Here is a 19454-nt window from a genome sequence, read left to right as displayed (position 1 = left end):
TTTATTTATTATAATTTATTTTATTCCATTTTACTTTATTTAACTATATTTTACATAATTTTATTTCATTTAATTTCTTTTCATTTCATTTCCTTCCATTTCATTTCCTTTCATTACATTTCATTTCATTCCATTCCATTTCATTCCATTCCATTCCATTCCATTTCATTTCATTTCATTTCATTTCATTTCATTCCATTCCATTCCATTTCACTTCATTTCTTTTCATTTCATTTCATTTCATTCCATTCCATTCCATTTCACTCTATTCTATTCCATTCCATTTCATTTCATTCCATTCCATTCCATTTCATTTCATTCCATTCCATTCAATTATATTTCATTCCATTTCATTTCCTTCCTTTTCATTTTATTTCATTCCATTTTATTCAATTTTATTCCATTTTATTTCATTCCATTTCATTCCATTTCATTCCATTCCTTTCCATTTCATTCCATTCCTTTCCATTTCATTCCACTTCATTCCATTTTGTTTCATTTCGTTTCATTTTATTTCATTTCCTTCCATTCATTTCATCAATTTAATTCATTTCAATATTTTCATTAATTTAATTAATTTCATTCATTTCATTAATTTCATTAATTTTATTCATTTCATTCATTTGAATATTTTCATTAATTTCATTCACTTCATTAATTTCATTAATTTTACTCATTCCATTTCATTAATTTCATTCATTACATTCATTTCATTAATTTCATTCATTTCATTCATTTCATTCATTTCATTCATTTCATTCATTTCATTCATTTCATTCATTTCATTCATTTCATTCATTTCATTTATTTCATTCATTTCATTCATTTCATTCATTTCATTCATTTCATTCATTTCATTCATTTCATTCATTTCATTCATTTCATTCATTTCATTCATTTCATTCATTTCATTCATTTCATTCATTTCATTCATTTCATTCATTTCATTCATTTCATTCATTTCATTCATTTCATTCATTTCATTCATTTCATTCATTTCATTCATTTCATTCATTTCATTCATTTCATTCATTTCATTCATTTCATTCATTTCATTCATTTCATTCATTTCATTCATTTCATTCATTTCATTCATTTCATTCATTTCATTCATTTCATTCATTTCATTCATTTCATTCATTTCATTCATTTCATTCATTTCATTCATTTCATTCATTTCATTCATTTCATTCATTTCATTCATTTCATTCATTTCATTCATTTCATTCATTTCATTCATTTCATTCATTTCATTCATTTCATTCATTTCATTCATTTCTTTCATTTCTTTCATTTCATTCATTTCATTCATTTTATCATTTCATTCAGTTAATTTTATTTCATTTTATTTCATTTCTTATTATTTTTATTTCATTTCTTATTATTTTTATTTATTTTATTTTATTTTATTTTATTTTATTTTATTTTATTTCATTTTATTTTATTTTATTTTATTTTATTTTATTTTATTTTATTTTATTTTATTTTATTTTATTTTATTTTATTTTATTTCATTTTATTTTATTTTATTTTATTTTATTTTATTTTATTTTATTTTATTTTATTTTATTTTATTTTATTTTATTTTATTTTATTTTATTTTATTTTATTTTATTTTATTTTATTTTATTTTATTTTATTTTATTTTATTTTATTTTATTTTATTTTATTTTATTTTATTTTATTTTATTTTATTTTATTTTATTTTATTTTATTTTATTTTATTTTATTTTATTTTATTTTATTTTATTTTATTTTATTTTATTTTATTTTATTTTATTTTATTTTATTTTATTTTATTTTATTTTATTTTATTTTATTTTATTTTATTTTATTTTATTTTATTTTATTTTATTTTATTTTATTTTATTTTATTTTATTTTATTTTATTTTATTTTATTTTATTTTATTTTATTTTATTTTATTTTATTTTATTTTATTTTATTTTATTTTATTTTATTTTATTTTATTTTATTTTATTTTATTTTATTTTATTTTATTTTATTTTATTTTATTTTATTTTATTTTATTTTATTTTATTTTATTTTATTTTATTTTATTTTATTTCATTTCATTTCATTTCATTTTATTTCATTTTATTTCATTTTATTTCATTTTATTTCATTTTATTTCATTTTATTTCATTTTATTTCATTTTATTTCATTTCATTTTATTTCATTTTATTTTATTTTATTTCATTTTATTTCATTTTATTTCATTTTATTTCATTTTATTTCATTTTATTTCATTTTATTTCATTTCATTTTATTTCATTTTATTTCATTTTATTTCATTTTATTTCATTTTATTTCATTTTATTTCATTTTATTTCATTCATTTCATTCATTTCATTCATTTCATTCATTTCATTCATTTCATTCATTTCATTCATTTCATTCATTTCATTCATTTCATTCATTTCATTCATTTCATTCATTTCATTCATTTCATTCATTTCATTCATTTCATTCATTTCATTCATTTCATTCATTTCATTCATTTCATTCATTTCATTCATTTCATTCATTTCATTCATTTCATTCATTTCATTCATTTCATTCATTTCATTCATTTCATTCATTTCATTCATTTCATTCATTTCATTCATTTCATTCATTTCATTCATTTCATTCATTTCATTCATTTCATTCATTTCATTCATTTCATTCATTTCATTCATTTCATTCATTTCATTCATTTCATTCATTTCATTCATTTCATTCATTTCATTCATTTCATTCATTTCATTCATTTCATTCATTTCATTCATTTCATTCATTTCATTCATTTCATTCATTTCTTTCATTTCTTTCATTTCATTCATTTCATTCATTTTATCATTTCATTCAGTTAATTTTATTTCATTTCTTATTATTTTTATTTCATTTCTTATTATTTTTATTTATTTTATTTTATTTTATTTCATTTTATTTTATTTTATTTTATTTTATTTTATTTTATTTTATTTTATTTTATTTCATTTTATTTTATTTTATTTTATTTTATTTTATTTTATTTTATTTTATTTTATTTTATTTTATTTTATTTTATTTTATTTTATTTTATTTTATTTTATTTTATTTTATTTTATTTTATTTTATTTTATTTTATTTTATTTTATTTTATTTTATTTTATTTTATTTTATTTTATTTTATTTTATTTATTTTATTTTATTTTATTTTATTTTATTTTATTTTATTTTATTTTATATTATTTCATTTCATTTCATTCCATTCCTTTTCATGCCATTCCATTTCATTTCATTCCTTTTCATTCCATTTCATTTCATTCCATTTCATTCTATTCCATTCCATTCCATTTCATTCCATTTCATTCCATTTCATTCCATTTCATTCCATTTCATTCCATTTCATTCCATTTCATTCCATTTCATTCCATTTCATTCCATTTCTTTCCATTTCATTCCATTTGATTTTATTTGATTTTGTGTACTGCACCCAGAACACCTTTCAATATTTACCCAACATAATGTCGTACAATAAACTGACATTGCAGTTGTTCAACGTATCCTTCAATTGTAGGACGGAATAAATAAACTCAATTGCTGTTCTTCTGGTTGACTGCCTGTCTGTCTATAGTTTGCAGTTCGTTGACAATTGACCATTAATCGTATTTATATTTGTGTGCGCTGCTCCCTGTGCTGCATTCACCCATTCGTTAGGTTTTCGATTTTTGCAACAAATTCATTGCTACTGCACAAGTTCATTTTATATCTCTCTTTTCAAGCAGTAATTGATTGTTTACTAATTACAAATAATTAAATTTAAAGGGAAGTTTTCTATATTGTAAATAAATGGAAAATAGTAATTGGTTGTTTGTTAAACGAAAACATTTTTGTTAAGGGATAATTTTACTTGTAAATACCCAATTAATGCAAAAGGTTGATATATATAAAAAGAGGAAGTGACATTGAATTAAATTTTACAAAATCATTAAAATTAATTGGGAATTTTAGAGTAATGTCTACACTTTAAAAATTACTCAAAAAACTATTTTTTTACCTACCACCGAAGGATGGGGTATATTCACTTTGTCATTCCGTTTACATCGAAATATCCATTTCCGACCCAATAGTGTATATATTCTTGATCAGCGTAAAAATCTAAGACGATCTAGACATGTCCGTCCGTCTGTCTGTTGAAATCACGCTACTGTCTTTGCACAGATTCTTTTTTTGTCCATAATCAAAATAAGTTCGAAGATGGGCTATATCGGACTATATCTTGATATAGCCCCCATATAGACCGATCAGCCGATTTAGGGTCTTAGGCCCATAAAAGCCACATTTATTATTCGATTTTGCTGAAATTTGGGACAGTAACTTGTGTTGGGCTCTTCGACTTCCTTCGTCAATTTCGCCCAGATCGGTCCAGATTTGGATATAGCTACCATATAGACCTATCTTCCGATTTAGGTTCTTAGGCCCATAAAAGGCGCATTTCCGGTGAAAATAGGGTACAAAATTTTTTGATATCCGAAAGGGGGGGAGGGCGTTTCCTCCCCCATACCCCAATTTTCAAAAACGAAAGATCTCGGAGATGCGTGTATCGATTTAAGCGAAATTTGTGGCAAACAACATTTCGCTTAAATCGATGATACTTATGAAACCCCAAAAACACGAAATTGGTAAAAAATTGTGGGGTCAATCTATCGGGGGGACGCCCCATCCCAAAACCCAACGAACGGGCATGTGCACTAATTGGGACAATATGGATATCAAATGAAAGGTATTTAGGAGTAGAGTACGAACATGGCATCAAAATGCTACCCTAAGTGTCGTCCCCCCCCCCACCCCCAAGAACTTCACCCAACAGGAAACTTTTACCGTTTTGAGTAATATGGGTATCAAGTAAAAGGTATTTAAAAGTAGAATACAAATCTGAGATAAAAAATTATTTTATGGTGTCTGAGGGCCCTTCCCACCATCCGAAACCCCCCAGCAGGACAAATTTACCAATTAGGAAAATATGTCTATCAAATAAAATCTATTTAAAGGTAGAGTAAAATGCTGATATAAAAATTTATTCCTTGGTGTCTGAGGCCCTTCCCCACCACCAAAAACCACTCAACGGGACATGTTTACCTATTGGAACAATATGGGTATCAAATGAAAGATATTTGGAAGCTGAGTACACATCTGTTGTAAGAATTTGGTCCAAGGTGTCTAGGGGGCCTCCCTAATCCAAAAAACCCCCAAAACGGGCATAAATGTCCAACGTCCCAAAATGGGTGTCAAATGAAAACTCATTGGGACTTGACTACGAATCTGGCATGCACAATTAGGACAGAGTCTGGGACCGGCCCACCCACTAAATACCCTTCAATACAACATATAATTCGATCGGGATAATATGTCAATTTAAAGAAAGGTCTATGACAGTATATTTCGAATCAAATGTTGGTATAAGGATTCAAGTATCTGATTCACGTCCTACCGTTCCGCAGGCCAGTAGATCTCGACAATAAAAGACTCAAATAAATTGTCGTTTGGTTCTTAGTGTCGGGGGGTCCGACCCTCTTCAGCCAATAAATGGAACGGCAAACTGTCATGTAGTATGACCGAGAATATATTGCACTCAATGAGCGGACGTGTCAGAGGGCAATCCCCCTTCCCCTATCCTACCCAAAAACAAGGAATTAAGAATAATATATGAATAATATGAAATAATATATGAAGGCCGATCAGTATAGAATAGGACAGAAATAAAAGGTTTTTCATAGGAGAGTACACTTTTTACCCTCAAATTGGGATGGATACAGGAGTATCCACGGATCTTTAAGATGCCATGCCGTTCGGACTCGGCTATAAAAGAAGGTCCATTATCATTGAGCTTAAAACTTGAATCCAACTGCACTCATTGATGTGTGAGAAGTTTGACCCTTTTCCTTAGTGGAATGTTCATGGGCAAAATTTGTTGTGTTGTTTGTAAGTACATGGGAGGCCGCCCCACCCTGCATACCCCTCAAACTGGACATTTTTGTGGATTATTGCAAAAAGGGGCTAAAATCTGTATCTGTTTCATGGCCAAGTGTTTTAGGGAGGCCTCACCTCATAAACCACACATATATACTGATTATAGCAATATGTAGCTCCAATGTTATTTTCGGGAGTGAAGTATGAATCGGATATCCACTTTTGGGGTTAAGAGTTTGGCTACTCCAATCCACCACCAAACCCAAGAGAATGAAGTAGGTCTAACATCCAAACTTTAATGGGTGGACCTGGTCTTTACCCTTTGTCCAAAAACGCCTGATCTCTGAGATGGGTGAGATATTTAGGGGGCCGCGTCACCAGCCAAATGGAATATAAACCTATAATGACAATGTGGGACTCAAATGAAAGGAATTTGAGACCAGAGCACGAATCTGATATATGGAGATCCGCCTCACTCTCAAAAACACCCCCATACCGGACATATTTTCCGACCATAGCAATATAAGGCTCCCATGAAAGGTATTTGGGAGAAGAACACCAAAATAATACCCACATTGGCGTGAAATATCTGAAAAGCTGTACCAGCACTCCCAACCAGGACTTATTTCCTGACGTGAAAGAAGGCGCAGCGGAGCGGGCCCTGTCCAGCTAGTATCTTCATATAGCCGATCCGCTGATTTAGGGTCTTAGACCCATAAAAGCCACATTTATTATCCGATTTTGCTAAAATTTGGGACAGTGAGTTGTGTAAAAACAGTCGACATCCTTCTTCAATTTGCCACAGATCGGTCCAGATTTGGTTATAGCTGCCATGTAGACCGATCCTCCGATTATGGGTCTTAGGCCCATAAAATTCACATTTATTATCCGATTTTGCTAAAATTTGGGAAAGTGAGTTGTGTTAGGCCACTCGATATCCTTTGTCAATTTGGCTCAGATCGTTTGAGATTTGGATATAGCTGCCATATAGACCTATCCTCCGATTTTGGGTCTTAGGCCCATAAAAGCCACATTTATTATCCGATTTTGCTGAAATTTGGGACAGTGAGTTGTGTAATGCCCTTTGAGATCCTCCATCAATTTGGCTCAGATCGGTCCAGATTTGGATATAGCTGCCATATAGACCGATCCTCCGATTTTGGGTCTTAGGCCCATAAAATCCACATTTATTATCCGATTTTGCTGAAATTTGGGACAGTCAGTTGTGTTAGGCCCCTTGAGACCCTCCTTCAATTTGGCCCAGATCGGTCCAGATTTGGATATAGCTGCCATATGCTCAGATTTGGGGTCTTAGGCCCATAAAAGCCACACTTATTATCCGATTTTGCTGAAATTTGGGACAGTGAGTTGTCTTGGACCCTTCGACATACTTCGTTAATTTGGCATAGATCGGTCCAGATTTGTATATAGCTGCCATATAGACCGATCCTCCGATTTAGGGTTTTAGGCCCATAAAAACCACATTTATTATCCGATTTTGCTGAAATTCGGGACAGGAAGTTCTGTTAAGTCCTTCGACATCCTTCGTCAATTTGGCCCAGATCGGCCCAGATTTGAATATAGCTGCCATATAGACCGATCTCTCGGTTTTAGGTTTTGGGCCATAAAAGGCGCATTTATTATCCGATGTTGCTGAAATTTGAGACAGTGATTTGTGTTAGGCTCTTCGTCGTCCTTCTTCAATTTGGCCCAGATCGGTCCAGATTTGAATATAGCTGCCATATAGACCGATATCTCGGAATATAAATGCGCCATAAAAGGCGCATTTATATTCCGATTTCACTGAAATTTGACACAGTGACTTATGTTAGGCTTTTCGACACCCGTGACGTATATGGTTCAGATCAGTTTATTTTTAGATACAGCTACTAAAAAGACCAATATTTTGTTATACACAATTGATCAATAACTTGTACCGATTAGTATTTGGTCCAAATCGGAACATATTTCGATATAACTCCTATGGGACATAGGGTTCGCAATTTATACCGGATTTTGATGAAAGGTGGTTTACATATATACCCGAGGTGGTGGGTGTCCAAAGTTCGGCCCGGCCGAACTTAACGCCTTTTTACTTGTTCTATATAAGTTGAGAATTTTGTATAAAAACTGATTTTTAAAGAGATTTTTGAGAAACTTTGAGTTCCTAAGGGTTTTAATGAGTTTGGGTTAGATTTTTCCAATTGTTTAAATCGCCTCATTGAATGCATGGAAACGTATAACGCTTGCCAATGTTTTAACTGTTCTCCTGTGACTCCGTCCGGTATCATGAACATATTCTACATTAATATTCCACGTACATTTATTTCAGCTGTTTTGAGATCGCATTGTATTTAGTTTGATATTTGCTTAGTATATGAAATGGAATTTACAAACGTTGGTCTAAATACATCCGTTGACATGAGCCATGTACGACAACAACATTTAACCTTGTCACGTTTTCAAGAATGTTGGTATTAATGCTTCTCAAGCACACCACGGATATGCATACGAGTATGTGTACCTACAAACACATGTATAAGAATCGGCTAGAGTACGCTATGAAGGTAAATTTTAAGGCAAATGTCACAGAAAATGTGAAATAGGATATGCCACAGTTGACGTGAAATTCAGTCTGTGGTGCAGCAAACAATTCAAGGACGTACGTGTGGTCTCAAAGATATGAACAGCTTAATGTAGTTTGAAAAGTTTACCAAAGAGCGAAACATCAAAGTGAGGGCTTTTACACAGACATATCATCGGGAAACATTTGAGAAAGTAATCAAGTGGCTGCATGCATTGTGAATATGATATGATCAATATTTCATAACTTCTACCTCTGTAATGTCGAAAGTAAAAACATTGTGTTTGAATTTCTGCTATGACCACCAGTCATATACTTTTGGTTTCCAATTTTGAAGAACAACTCATTTAAAAAACTGGACAAACCTCTTCTGTGAAGAGTGTACATTTATAGAAAAAAGTCTGTTGAAAATAGCAAACATTGTCTGCTGACTGGTAGTAGTTTATTTTGCTGCTATTGCAGCGGTAGTTCTGCTATTACAGCAATAGTTCTGCTATTACAGCAGTTGTTCTGCTATTACGGCAGTAGTTCTGAAAATCACAGCTGCTTCATTTATAATGGGTTTGTTGGCAGAAATAAGTAAAACAGAATATTTTTGAAAAGAAAATGAGACCAAAGGGTTACGGTCTCACACCAGCACTGTTCACACTGATGCCTTCCTTTTTTTGTAGCTGTTTATGGCACACTCTCTTTGTAAAAAAGTTTCGAGTACAGGCGCATGTGCGTTGCGTTTTATGTCATTGTAATTGTAACAATACACAGCAAATAAACGATATTACTATTAAGTAGGTATGAAGTACTTATGCGGCATTTCCCTTTTTGAAAATACCTGTGCACAGTTGTTGTCCTACTTTACTGAACACTCGAGATGGATTTTTGTTCTTGTGTTAAAAGGCAAAATATCAGAAAAAGCAAACAAATGGGACAATACGTAAGTCCAAAAAAAGTTTTGCACAAGTATTGGGTTGCCCAAAAAGTAATTGCGGATTTTTTAAAAGAAAGTAAATGCATTTTTAATAAAACTTAGAATGAACTTTAATCATATATACTTTTTTTACATTTTTTTCTAAAGCAAGCTAAAAGTAACAGCTGATAACTGACAGAAGAAAGAATGCAATTACAGAGTCACAAGCTGTGAAAAAATTTGTCAACGCCGACTATATGAAAAATCCGCAATTACTTTTTGGGCAACCCAATAGATTTAATGTGTCCTACGTGTATCTCATAGGGCGACCAAAAAAAAAAAAAAATTTTTGCACAGCCAGATTTAAGAAAGTTCCCTGCAGGATGTTTGGGGTAAATTCACCCCTATGGAAACAAATTGCCAGTAATATTACCAGCCATTGTGTGGCGGCTTTGGTGTATTTTCCTATTTGCAGAATAAACCGGTGAAAACACCGGTATAAATGTCTCTATGTTGGGGACAATTCGTTTATTTTTCATAAGTATGAAATCATTGTTTTTGGTGCTTTTTCTTGTGGTACACGCAACTCACGTTGCTCTGGGTGAGTTTTTTTTTGCTTCGATAAAAACATGACAAAAAAAAACCAAGAAAAAGCGTGCTTAGTTCGGTCGGGCCGAATCTTATATACCCTCCACCATGGATCGCATTTGTCGAGATCTTTTCGCGGTATCTCCTTTTAGGCCAATAAAGGATAGAAGAAAATAATTGCTTTGCTATTGAAGCTATATCAAGTAATGGTTCGATTCGGATCATAATTGAATGTTGGAGACCATAGTAGAAGTCATTGTATAAAACTTCAGTCAATTCGAATAAGAATTAAGAACTTTAGGGGCTCAAGAAGTAAAATAGGGAGATCGGTTTATAGGGGGGCTGTATCAGGCTATAGACCGATTCAAAACATATTTGACACGTATGTTGCAGGTCATGGGAGAAGCTGCTGTACAAAATTTCAGCCAAATCGGATAATAATTGCGCCCTCTAGATGTTCAAGAAGTCATGATCCCGATTTGAACCATATTTTACTACAGTTATTGGAAGTCATAACAAAACACGTCGTACAAATTTTCAGCGTATTTTCAGTATTGCGCCCTCTAGAGGCTCAGTAAGTCACGACCTCAGATCGGCTTATATGACAGCTATATCAGTTTATGGACCGATTTGAACCATATTTGGCACAGTTATAAGAAGTCGTAACAAAACACGTCGTACCCATTTTCAGCCTATTCGGACAAAACCCAGCATAGTAGTTGAAATTCGTAACGAAATTCGTCATGCAAAATTTCAGCCAAATCGAATAAGAACTGCGCCCTCTAGAGAATCAAGAAGTCAAGAACCAAGATCGGTTTATATGGCAGCAATATCAAGTTATAGACCGATTTGAACCATATTTCATACAGTTATTGGAAGTCATAACAAAACACGTCGTACAAATTTTCAGCCAAATCGTATAAGTATTGCGGCCTCTAGTGGCTCAAGAAGACAAGATTCAAGGTCGGCTTATATGGCAGCTATAAAAGGTTGTGAACCGATCTGAACCATACATAACATAGCAGTTGGAAGTCGTAACAAAACTCGTCATGCAAAATTTCAGCCAATGGGATAATAATTGCGCCCTTTAGAGCCTCAATAAATCAAGACCCCAGAACGGTTTATATGGTAGCTATATCAGGTTACGGACCGATTTGGACCATATTTGATACAGTTATTGGGTCGCATAATAAAACTCGTTATACCACTTTTCAGCCAATTCGGATAAGAATTGCGCCCTCTAGTGGCTCAAGAAGTCAAGAAACAAGATCGTTTTATATGGCAGCTATATTAAAACATGGACCGATATGGCCCATTTACAATCCCAACCGACCTTTACTAAAAAGAAGTATTTGTGCAAAATTTCAAGCGGCTAGATTTAAACCGATCTTGGTTCTTGACTTCTTGATCCTCTAGAGGGCGCAATTGTTATCCGATTTGACTGAAACTGAAATTTTGGTACCCCTTCCAATAACTGCGGTAAGTATGGTTGAAATCGGTCCTTATTTTTATATAGCTGCCATTTAAACCGATCTTGGGTCTTGATTTCTTGAGCCTCTAGAGGGCGCAATTCTCATCCGATTTGTGTTTTGGAACCACTTCCAAAGTTGCGGTAAGTATGGTTGAAATCGGTCCGTGTTTTGATAAAGCTGCCATTTAACCCATCTTGGGTCTTGACTTTTTGAGCCTCTAGAGGAGGCAATTCTCGTCCGATTTGACTGAAATTTTGCACGTGATGTTTTGGTACCACTTCCAATAAGTGCGCTAAGTATGGTTTAAATCGGTCCATGTTTTGATATAGCTCCCATGTAAACCGATCTTGGGTCTTGACTTCTTAAACCTCTAGAGGGCGCAATTCTCATCCGATTTGACTTAAATTTTGCACGTAGTGTTATGGTGCCACTTCCAACAAACGTGTTAAGTATGATTCAAATCGGTCCATAATCCGGTATAGCTGTCATATAAACCGATCTTGGATCTTGACTTCTTGAGCCAATATTCTGCATGTGGTGTTTTGTTCTGACTTTCAACTTGATCTAGCTGCCATATAAACCGATCAGGGATGTTGACTTCTTGAGCCTCTAGAGGGCGCAATTGTCATCCGATTTGGCAGAAATTTTGTACAACGGCTTCTCTTATGACTTTCAACATGCGTGTCTGAATCCATCAGTAACTTAATACAGCTCTCATATAAACCTATCTCCCGATTTAGCTTCTTGAGCCCCTACAAGGCGCAATTCATATCCAAATGAACTGAAATATTACACAATGACTTCTACCATGTTCAGCATTCATTTATGGTCCGAATCGGACTATAACTTAATATAGCTCCAATAGCATAAAAGTTCTTATTCAATATTCTTTGTTTGCCTAAAAAGAGAATAGAGCTCGACAAATGCGATCCATGGTAGAGGGTATATAAGATTCGGCCTGGCCGAACTTAGCACGCTTTTACTTGTTAAAGACTGTAATGTGATTTCAAGTGATATACACACGGATGGATGCACGGCCATCGTTAAATCGTTCTAGAATAATACGACGATCAGAAATAGATATACATTTGTGGGGGAAATGGATATTTCAATATGTTGAAAATGGAATGACTATGTGAATAACCTCCCTATCCTATGGTGGTGGGTATAAAAATAATTGTATACCCACTCGTGGGAGCAACATTATCATCGGTCGTCGTAAAAATCTTCGACGATCTAGCCATGCCTGTCCATCTGTTTACTTTAATCACGCTACAGTCTGTAAAAATAGTTAGATCGTAATATCGATTTCTCGCCGTAATATCGATTTCTAGATTTAAATTTTTGGTTCCGCTCAAAAAACATGTTAATGCCCCTTCGATATTTGTGCCGACTATGGTCCTAATTACGGTTTTGAACCCATAAAAGTCGCATTTATTACACGATTTCACCGAAATTTATACCATTGAGTTGTGTCAGCTCCCTTCACATTCTTGAAAATTTAGTGCAGATCAAATATTTTTCCGATGTGGCTTCCTTTGACGAAATGTCGTTAATATATATACCCGAGGCAGTTAGTATCCAATGTTCGGCCCTACACAAATTTTTATGAAATTTTCTCGGTACACTCAAATATCAACATCATTTTCAATGAATGACCCATATATGTTAGATTGTGTTTATGTTTTTTACCTATGTTTTTTTGTCTACCTCGATACATTGCACTACATTGTTTTCATTGCAGAAAAGAGTAAGGGAAGTGCATGCTGTTCAAACTTTTCTCAATACTAGTCTCAATAGGGACAAACGCAACAATGATTTTTTTAGTAAATAGTGACAGTAGACTTAAATTTCCTTGCTGTAACAGCTAAATTTTAACATAATTTAAAACAAGTTACAAGTAAAAGCGTGCTAAATTCGGCCGTGCCGAATTTTATATACTCTCCACCATGGTTCACATTTGGCGAGTTCTTTGTCGGGCATCTCTATTAAGGCAAACCAAGGATGAGCTGAAAAGAATTGCTATGCTATTGGAGCTATATCAAGTTATGGTCCGATTGGCACTATTATTGAATTAGATGTTGGAGGGCACAGTAGAAGTCATTGTTTCAAATTTCAGCCAATTCGATAAGAATTGCGCCCCTTAGAAGCCCAAGAAGTAAAATCAGGACATCGGTTTATATGGGAGCTGTATCAGGCTATAGGTCAATTCAGACCATATTTGACACGAATGTTGAAGGTCATGGGAGAAATCGTTGTACGAAATTTCACTCAAAGCGGATATAAATTGCGCCCTCTAGGGGCTCAAGAAGTCAAGATTACAGATCAGTTTATATGGCAGCTATATCAGGTTATAGACCGGTTAAAGCCCATTTACAACCCCTACCGACCTACACTAATTACAAGTATTCGTGCAAAATTTCAAGCGCCTACCTTTACTCCTTCGAAAGTTAGCGTGCCTTCAACAGACGGACGGATGGACATGGCTAGATCGACTTAAAATGTCATGACAACCATGACTTTATATACTTCATGGGGTCTTCGACGAATATTTCGAAAAGGAACAAACAGAATGACGAAACTAGAAAGCCCCCATCTTATTTTTAACCAAATAGTATAGCGATTGCGCTGTGTAAAGTCTCAAGAAGTCAAATCTTAATATCGATGAATATGGCATCTATGCCAGGTTATGAACCGATTTGGATCATACTTGGCACAGTTGTTAGAAATCAAAACAAAATTCTTCATGCAAGTTGGGTAAAAAGGACGACTCCTAGAGACTTAAGAAGTCAAGATCCAAGATCGGTATATATGGGAGCTATATCAACACACGGACCGATGTGGCCCATTTACAATCCCATCCGATCTATACTAATAGGAAGTAGTTTTGGAAAATGTCAACCACCCAACATTACACTTTCCAAAGTTAAAGTGCTTCGCACAGAGAGTTGGACGGACATGGCTAAATCGTCATAAAACGTCAAGACGATCAAGAATATTTATACATTGTTGGTTCTTAGATCACAATTTTTGATGTGCTGCAAACGGAATGACGGAGTTGCCCATCTTATGCTAGTGATTGTACGTATACCATATAGAGGCTCAAGACATCAAATCATGTACTTGGTCTATGTGGGGTGTGCATCAGGTTATAAACCGATTTGACCCATACTTGACACGGCTTTTGGTAGTCACAAAAAAGTAAAAGCGTGCTATGTTCGGCAGGGCCGAATCTTATATACCCTTCACCATGAATCGCATTCGTCGAGTTATATGCGCGGTATCTCTTTTAAGATAAACATAGAATATTGAATAAGAATTGTAATGCTATTGGAGCTATAACAAGTTGTAGTCCGATTCGGACCATAAATGAGTGCTGAACATTGTAGAAGTCATTGTGTAATATTTGAGTTCATTCGGATAAGGATTGCGCCTTGTAGGGAGCTGTATTAAGCTATTGATCGATTCAGACTATACTAGACACGTATGTTGAAAGTCATGAGAGAAGCCGTTGTACAAAATTTCAGGCAAATCGGATGAGAATTGCGCCCTCTAGTGGCTCAAAAAGTCAAGATCCGAGATGGGTTTATGTGGCAGCTATATCAAGTTATGTACCGATTTACGCCATACTTAAAGCAGTTATTGAAAATCATAACAAAACACCTCATGCAAAATTTTAGCCAAATTGGATGAGAATTGCGCGCTCTGTTGGCTCAAGAAGTCAAGATCCAAGATCGGTTTATATGACAGCCATATCAGATTATGAACCGATTTGGGTCAAATTTAGCACAGTTGTTGGAAGTGATACCAAAACACTACGTGCAAAATTTCAGTTAATTCGGACGAGAATTGCGCCCTCTAGAGGCTCAAGAAGTCAAGACCCAAGATCGGTTTATATGGCAGCTATATCAAAACATGGACCGATTTCAACCATACTTAGCGTAGTTATTGGAAGTCATAACACAACACTACGTGCGAAATTTCAATAAAATCGGTCGAGAATTGCGCCCTCTAGAGGCTCAAGAAGTTAAGACCCAGATCGGTTTATATGGCAGTTATATCAAAACATCGACCGATGTAAACCATACCTAGCGTAGTTGTTGGAAGTGATACCAAAATACTACGTGCAAAATTTCAGTTAATTCGGACGAGAATTGCGCCCTCTAGAGGCTCAAGAAGTCAAGACCCAAGATCAGTTTATATGGCAGCTATATCAAAACATGAACCGATTTCAACCATACTTAGCGTAGTTATTGAAAGTGATACCAAAAGACTACGTGCAAAATTTCAGTCAAATCGGATGAGAATTGCGCCTTCTAGAGTCTCAAGAAGTCAAGACCCAAGATCGGTTTATATGGCAGTTATATCAAAACATCGACCAATGTAAACCATACCTAACGTAGTTGTTGGAAGTGATACCAAAACACTACGTGCAAAATTTCAGTTAATTCGGACGAGAATTGCGCCCTCTAGAGGCTCAAAAATTCAAGACCCAAGATCGGTTTATATGGCAGCTATATCAAAACATGGACCGATTTCAACCATACTTAGCGTAGTTATTGGAAGTCATAACACAACACTACGTGCGAAATTTCAGTTAAATCGGACGAGAATTGCGCCCTCTAGAGGCTCAAGAAGTCAAGACCCAAGATCGGTTTATATAGCAGTTATATCAAAACATGGACCGATGTAAACCATACATAGCGTAGTTGTTGGAAGTAATACCAAAACACTACGTGTAAAATTTCAGTTAAATCGGGCGAGAATTGCGCCTTCTAGAGGCTCAAGAAGTCAAGACCCAAGATCGGTTTATATGACAGTTATATCAAAACATGGACCCATTTACAATGCCAACCGACCTACTATAATAAAAAGTATTTGTGCAAAATTTCAAGCGGCTAGCTTTACTCCTTCGAAAGTTAGCGTGCAAATCGGGTAGTAATAGCACTGTCAAGAGCTCAAGAAGTCTAATCTGAAGATGGGTTTTAGGCATCGTTATTAGTTTAGGGACCAATTTGGACCATACCTGGCGTAGGCATTGAAAGTTATAACAAAACGCTTCAGGCAAAATTCAAGCCAAATCGGAAATTTAATGCGCCCTCTGAAGGCTCAAGAATTCAAGATTCGATATCGGTTTATATGGCAGCTATTTCAAAATATAGACCGGTATGGCCCAATTGCAACCCCCCTTCGACCTACACTTATAGGAAGTATTTGTTCAACATATCCATGACCTGATGTAGCTCCCATATATACCGATCTCCCAATTAAGTTTCTTGATCCATAACTTGCTATAGCTCCTATACGAGTATAAGCCATTTTTATACCCTCCACCACAGGATGGGAGTATACTTATTTCGTCATTTTGTTTGTAACTACTCGAAATATTCGTCTGAGACCCCACAAAGTATATATATATTCTTGACCGTCGCGACTTTTTATGTCGATCAAGCAATGTCCGTCCGTCTGTCTGTCGAAAGCACGCTAATTTCCAAAGGAGTAAAGGTAGCTGCTTGAAATTTTGCACAAATGCTTCTAATTAGTGTAGGTCGGTTGGTATTCTAAATTGGCCATATCGGTCCTTGTTTTGATATAGCTGCCATATAAACCGATCTTGGGTCTTGACTTCTTGAGCCTCTAGAGTGCGCAATTCTCATCCGATTGGAATGAAATTTTGCACGAAGTATTTTGTTGTGATATCCAACAACTGTGCAGAGTATGGTTCAAATCGGTCTATTACCTGATATAGCTGTCATATAAACAGATCTGGGGACTTGACTGCTTGAGCCTCTAGATGTCGCAATTATTATCCGATTTGCCTGAAATTTTGTACGACGGATCCTCTCTTGACCGTCAACATACATGTTTATTATGGTCTGAATCGGTCTATAGCCCGATACAGCTCCCATATAGATCGATCTCTATCTCGTTTTTACTTCTTGAGCCCCCAAAGGGCGCAATTCTTATTCGAATTGGCTGACATTTTACACAGGTCTCCAACATATAATTTAATTGTGGTCCAAACCGGACCATATCTTGATATCGCTCTAATAGCAGAGCAAATATTTTTGTATATCCTTTTTTGCCTAAGAAGAGATGCCGGGAAAAGAATTCGACAAGTGTGATCCATGGTGGAGGGTATATAAGATTCGGCTCGGCAGAACTTAGCACGCTTTTACTTGTTATTGTTTTAAAAATGCATTGAAAGATCTTGTTGAAAGCAATCCAAGGTGCAGGGTGTTTACAATTCGGCATGTTTGAATTTGCTTGTCTAGTTTGTAATTGGAGCTATAAGTGACGTAGAGTGTTACTGGACTCATTTATAAGCGTAGTTAGCAGCTACTTACCACTAAATGCGAAAACACTTTTTGAGTAATTGGACTAGATAATCAATTTGTCCAAGTCACCCACAGAGTGGGGGAGACTCTGTGACTATTTTAGTTGATAACTACTCCATTTTGTTTGATGGCACTGGATTAGGTTGCAATCAGCGTAGTTTTGTTTCTTGTAATTTGATTTTTATCCATAACATTTTTAGTAGCAGCCATTTTTTGTGCTCTCTGAACAGGCAATCAAATCCACCCACAAATGTGCTGATATGCCCCATTTTTATTTTGATAATAAAAATATTCCATTATTCTGATGAAGTCATTAAATCTGAAATACGCAATTAATTTCCATTGTCATCCATATCTGTTTTATTACAACGACATCACTTTTGATGGAGACCATCAGATCGCCTTCTGGACTATCAAATTCAAGGCAATTGTAATTGTCAACATCACTCGTAATTGGCAGATGGTATTGGGCATAATTAATAGAGGCTTCATTATACATTTGGATTGGCAATTTGTGAAGCTTATCGAAAATTGTAGCAACAAGTGAGTTGACGAAAGCGAGTTAGCATTAAGGCACTATCTGGGCCGATAATTTGTTTGGGACTTTCTATGAAACAACACATGTGCATTATACCGTCCCACGCTATAAAGGAGAATTTTTTTTCCAACATATGTGATCGCCAGCTTGAATACAAAAAAGCGACAGACGGACTAAGATGGCAAAACTGAATCAAAACGAAAGTTCTGAGTCACACCGTAAATTTCAATACAGTCAGAGTAGTGGCACAGGGTACATTTAATGTTCCCATCATATTCATTCTATAATAATGTCTACTTTGCTTAAGTATTTCATGGTAGGACCTAAAATCCTCAACTATGGTTGCCCAAAAAGTAATTGCGGATTTTTCATATAGTCGGTGTTGACAAATTTTTTCACAGCTTGTGACTCTGCAATTGCATTCTTTCTTCTGTCAGTTATCAGCTGCTAATTTTAGCTTGCTTTAGAAAAAAGTGTAAAAAAAGTATATTTGATTAAAGTTCATTCTAAGTTTTATTAAAAATGCATTTACTTTCTTCTAAAAAAATCCGCAATTACTTTTTGGGCAACCCAATAGTTTCACTAGAAAGTACCACATCGAACTTTGGATGTCGTATCGGCACAGCCTATGGTTATCCAAGCGCAATAAAATTTCGGTCTATATGGCAGCTATATCTAAATACAGTCCGACCATATTAAGGTCGGATATCGGGAGGCTCAAAAAAACTAACTGTTTCAAATTTCAGCGAAATCGGGTAATAAATAAAGCTTTTATGGGCTTCAGACCCTTTATCAGGAGATCGGTCTATCTGGCAGGCATATCATACTATAGTCCTATCTGCACCATATTTGGATCCTATGCTGGGAGGCCTAAAACTACTCACCGTTTAAAATTTCAGCGAAATCGGTTAAAAAATAAAGCTTTTATGTGCTTCAGACCCTTTGTCGTGTTACCCAACTGCTTGTGTCCGATGTTGGAGGCGAAAAGGATACCGCAGAACCAATCCCTGATGATGGTATAGAATGTTTACCTCCTAGTCAGAATGAGGTCCAAATAGCAGTGACCCGACTAAAGAACAACAAGGCAGCAGGA

This window comes from Stomoxys calcitrans, chromosome 2 (assembly GCF_963082655.1).
Source record: "Stomoxys calcitrans chromosome 2, idStoCalc2.1, whole genome shotgun sequence".
Classification (NCBI taxonomy): domain Eukaryota; kingdom Metazoa; phylum Arthropoda; class Insecta; order Diptera; family Muscidae; genus Stomoxys; species Stomoxys calcitrans.
The sequence above is the reverse complement of the archived record's forward strand: the minus strand, read 5'-3'. Positions refer to the sequence as shown.